Raw genomic sequence first — 5,424 nt, 5'->3', positions numbered from 1 at the left:
CTTTGTCTGCTCTTACTTATTTAGCATATATGAACTTCACAAGGATGCTTGAGTGTCTTAAACTTTCCAATTTCCAGAATGAAAAAAGTGGGTGGGCTTTCTTCCTTCTCCGATTGTTTGAGAAAAGAACCAGGAAGTTATTTGATTATCGTCGTCGGAGAAACTCAGGCACCACATATCCGTAATTCTAATATTCTCAGATTTTGTAACAACCCAGACTAAAGAGAAGATAAAGTTTTGATTGAGAGAGAGTAGTATTGGAGACGCACGCGGTGGTCGTTTGAGAGAGAGGCACACTTGACTGGGTTTTGGATTGAGAGAGAGGCAGATGAGTGATTAGCACCCAACAACAACCCATTTGAATTGAATTATTGTTGGATAAGTAGAGGAATTAATAAGCGAAGCGCTCGGCTATGGTAGCCAAGTTCGATGAAAACCCGCTCTCCTCCTCGATGCGCATGCCTTTCTCCTTCTTCCTTAAAAGCCCCTCCAGTAACAACACGAATAACAGTTTCATCTTCCCTGTCCTATGCGCGTTGACTTGGTCAATCTCACGGCTAAACTGACGGCATCTGTTGGTCTACAAATGTTTTGGTTCATTGCAGACTCTTCCTAGAAGATAGAACATAACAAGTTCTATAATAGGATTAACTGTTTTTGGTGTAAGACAGAAGACGTAACAAGTCCTATAATAGGATTAACTGTTATGGTGCCATGTGACTCGTATTAGTATTATTGTTGCAATCTATAATCCTATATTAGAGTCGTCTTGAATCTTTTTTTGTTCTGGAAATTTTGAATGAATATTTGCTAAAAGAAAGAGGTTTTCATCATCAAGCTTTTTGGTTCGACATTCCAACCACCGACAATAACTATTATTAAAAACAGGAAAAAAAAAATAAAAGAACAAATAACAGAGTATCACTGTTCTCTTTTGTGTTTTTTTTTTCTTTTTATGAAATTGTTCATTTTTGTGCTTGAACAATATGCAGCTGTAGAATTTCGACTTATAGAGAACAGTTGTTGCAGCCTAAAGCTTATTTTGTAGCAATACTTGATTACAGAGACTCATTTTGATGAAAGACTTTGTCATGAAAATGTTCCTCATCAGCTAAGAAAAGATTAACAGTGACATTTACCCGAATGATTCAGAAGACAAATCATTGCTGGTTCATTGCTGGTTTCTCTGGTTCCCCACTGCACATCGAGTTACTAGCATTGAGGAAAGGACTAGAGTTGCTATCTACCATGCAGATCACAAAGGAAGTTGTGGAGAGTGATTGCTTGCTTGCAGTTCAAACTATAAACTCAGTAGCTGCAGATCTCTCTCCTTTGAGTGCTTTGATCACAGATCTACAGAACTTCCTTGCTGAACATAGGGAGGTTACTATCTGTTTTGTCCCTCGACAGGCCAATGTTATTGCTCATAGATTAGCTAGTTATAGTTATGAGTCCAATGTCCATTGTCATTGGTTTGATACTGCTCCAGACTTTATCCTGGATGCCTTTATGTACGATGTCCATCGTATTTAGTTAATAAAATTCTCCTATTTTCAAAAAAAAAAAAAAAAACAAGTCCTATAATAGGGATTTGGCTGGATTAACTGTTTTAGTATCATCTGACTCGTATTAGCACTAGTGTTGCAATCTATAATAGGATTATAGAGTCGTTTTGAATCTTTTTTTTTTTTTTTTTTTGAAATTTTGAATGAATATTTGCTAAAAGAAAAAGGTTTTCACCATAACATCTTTGGTTCGACATTCCAACCACCGACAATAACTACTATTAATAAAATAAATAAATAAATCATAAATACATAAATAAATAAACAGAGTATTATTGTTCTCTTTCGTGTTTTTAATTTTTAATTTTTAATTTTTAATTTTTAATTTTTAATTTTTAATTTTTAATTTTTTATGAAATTGTTCATTTTTGTGCTTGAACAATATGCAGCTGTAGTACGAAATACGATAGAGAAAAGTTGTTGCAGCCAAAAGCTTATTTTGTAATAATACTTGATTACAGAGACTCCGAGAGCAAATATAATTAGCCTAGAATTTCATTATTTTGATGAAAGAGTTTGTCAAAGCATATTGTGTGCCTTCATCAAAGCAACTGACGGAGAGGGAATCAAGGAATCAGTGATTACCATCAATCAGCACAATTACGGATCAATCAGCATTTAGTATCATTAATGTAATCGATATTTCCGTTGTAATTCTATCCCTATATAAAGGGACTATGAAATGAAATGAGTAGACCAATTTTCAATTGTCATTTTACTTTAACACGTTATCAGCACGCTCAGAGCCAATAGCCAAGAAAAAAATCCTAATTTTCTAGTTTCTTTCTGTCGAAGAAAAAACCCTAGAAAAAAAATATTTTCTTCTTTTTCTGCCGCCACCAACAACCAAAAAAAAAAAAATTCCCCGTCTACCTCACCGGTCAGCCCTGCTCGGCGCAGCCCCTCACCTCTGCCTCTCCGGCCTCACAACCCGCCTGCGCAGATCCCACACCGAGCCCAGCAACCCAGCGCTGCGCAGATCCCACACCGATCCCGCCTAGCTGCTGCCCAATCCCAGCCGCCGACCGATCCCAGCTCACCAGGCCGCGAGCTGCGCAACACAGTCCAACCAGACCGACCTCCATCTCGATCCGGCGGCCTTTCCACTCGATCCCACAGTCGGCCTCATCTTTCGCCAGCTAGCCAATCTGCAATTTCTGTAACCCAGAAAACCAGAAAAGAAGAACAGGCGGAGAAAGAAGAAGGAGAGGAAAGAGGACGCGAAAAAAAAAAGCGAAAAGAAAAAAAAACAAAAAAAAACAAAAAAAAAAACAAAAAAAAAAACAAGAGAAAAAAAACGTGACCCGGGCCAAAGTAAAGACCCGGCCCAAAAGAAAAAAGCAGGCCTCTGCGGCCCAGAAAAAAAAAAAAAAAAAAAACAAGAAACAGGCCCTACGGCCCACAGAAAAAAGAAAACTTTAGCAGGCCAAGCAAAAGAAAAACAAACAACAAGGCCCGTGGTCCATTGCTGAAAAAAAAGGAAGTGGCCCAAGCCCAAAAACATCGCTACGCACGCCTGCATCAACACGCACGTGCGCTAGAATCGTTTTATTTACTCAAAATCAAGTATGCTTTCTTTTAAGGGAAATGATGGAAAAGGTCACTTTAGAGAATGAAATGATAAAAAAGTCACCTGGTTTCCCACTTGATAAAAAAATCCATGATGAATTGTTAATAATATTAATTTAGTCCTTATGAGTAATAAGGTAATGTTAAAAAAGGTTAATTTTTAGTTTTTTTGATTCCGATTCTGCCCTTGAAGCCTAAAAACTTATGTACATAGATTCACCAACGCAAACCCTCACCCCTCTCTCCCTCCTTGTCTCTCATTTTGCAAACCCTGCATTTCCCGAAACCCTAGAATTCTCTCTCTCTCTCTCTCTCTGTCTCTGTCTGGCTCTCCCTTTCGCCATTCTCGTAATCTGCAAGTGTTCGCTTGCAGAAAGCTAATTTTGATTTCAATTCAATCAAATTTCTGCAATTGATTCGTTGATGATGGCCCACGGAAAAGTCAATCTTGCTCAAGAACTCCTCCCCTCGCCGATCTTCTCCGCCACCAAAGGTTTGTGTTCTTCAGCTCCTCCTCTATCCTTATCTCTCCGCATCGCATTCGATTTCTTTCTTGTTTTTCTTCTCTTTAATTTTGTTCCACTCTTTGCTAGATCTTTATCTCTGTGGTTCTGGTATGCATTTGAAATTTTTGTTATTCCAGCCAATTTTGAATTAGGGCTGCTACCTCTAAAGATTATGCCGGTATATGGATTAAGAAATTGTTGGATGTTGTTATTGGTTTGCGTTTTGATTTTGATTTTGAGATGTCTTAGACTCGGAGATGGCACAGAGGGAAGAGTTCGAGATGAGCGTCGCAGGATCTGGAGAGGTGGAGCCTTCGATCAGTCAGATCCTTGGAAAGCTTGACAGGTTAACGGAGATTGTGAGTGTTTTCGGTTCTTGTGGATCCGCAGTTTTGATTTGTTGAGTTCATGTGATGTTTGGAAGGCTGAAGAAAGGCTGAAGAATCAGGTTGGTCGATTCATTTTAAGTCATTTTTCATTTTGATTTTACAGTATGTGCATTTGATAATTAAATAGAAAAGAAACGGGTATGATCTGTGGTGTGGTCACAATTGTTGTCAAGCAAGAACAATTGGCTTAATTGAATTGACGAATTGATTTTCTTGTAAGATTAGCATTTTGTTTGGAACACAGATATAAGGGCAATGACAGGGATCAAGTTGTTGAGGCACTACTTCCAGAACACTCAAGGTCTTATTTTTGTGGTTGATCGCAATGACATGGATCAAGTTGTTGAGGCAAGGGATGAGTTGCACAGGATGTTGAATTAGGTAGTTACTGATTCTCACGTATTATAATTTGTGCTTGTTTATGCTGGAGATTCATTAGTTCCAATTGCAAAAGATCACAGGATTCTTAATTTTACCCAAAAAAATAAAATCTACGTTGCTTCACTAAGTTTCTATTTGGTTTGGTGCAAATGGTGGAGTGGAGGCCAAAGATTGCATCAAGATCAAGGATATGGCGAAGATGATGAACTATACATTGTAGATGTTTCTACTCAATCTAAGTGTTCAACCTGTAATGGAACTCTATACCTATGTTCTTATCATATTGTGCTAGAACTCTATGAGCTCTATTGTTTCTTTGTTCTTAATTTTTTTTTTTAATTGAACTTTTGCAGTGGTTTAACATAATCCAACTACAAGGAATTTAACATTTTGTATGAAAAGTACAAAAACAAAGGCCTGTGACTACTTGCAGAAATCTCATACATTATTTAATTCATGTGTTTCATTCTTATCCGTGAAGCGTTGGTTTTCTTTTTCTGGCAGGTTTTGAGATCCTGGCATTTCCTTGCAACCAGTTTGCAGGACAAGACGTTTCCTGGAATGAGGAGATTCAGGAAGTTGCATGTACGAAGTTGAAAGCTGAATTTCCAATCTTTGACAAGGTAATCTTTACAATTGAACAGGAATTAAGCCATGAAAGAAAAGCTCTCGGCAATGAAATATTAATTTATCATATGTTGCTCATATAGGATGAGGCTCCCCTTTACAAGGTCTTAAAATTGGAGAAAGGTGGTCTCTTTGGAAATTGCATCAAATGGAACTTTACCAAGTTTTTGGTAAACAAAGAAGAGAAGGTTGTGGAGAGATATGCTCCCGTGACAGCACCTCTCAAAATTGAGGTCAGTTGTTTTTTTAATTTTATTTTACCGTTTTGGTTTGAGCCAATATGGTTCTAATGATAATAGCTCACCTATATTTCTTTTGTATGTGCAGAAAGACATCCAGAATCTATTGGAATCTTCTTGTGTATCAAGGTTTGACAGGTTTCCTTAA

The 5,424-nt window shown here is 37.6% G+C and overlaps 1 pseudogene; it reads left to right on the top strand.

Moving 5' to 3' along the window:
- The first annotated feature begins 3,560 nt into the window (after positions 1-3,560).
- LOC133716740 (probable phospholipid hydroperoxide glutathione peroxidase) lies at positions 3,561-5,424 on the top strand (annotated as a pseudogene).

Source organism: Rosa rugosa, chromosome 6 (genome assembly GCF_958449725.1).
Source record: "Rosa rugosa chromosome 6, drRosRugo1.1, whole genome shotgun sequence".
Taxonomy (NCBI): domain Eukaryota; kingdom Viridiplantae; phylum Streptophyta; class Magnoliopsida; order Rosales; family Rosaceae; genus Rosa; species Rosa rugosa.
Note: the sequence above shows the minus strand (reverse complement) of the source record. Positions and strands in the feature narration are given on the sequence as shown.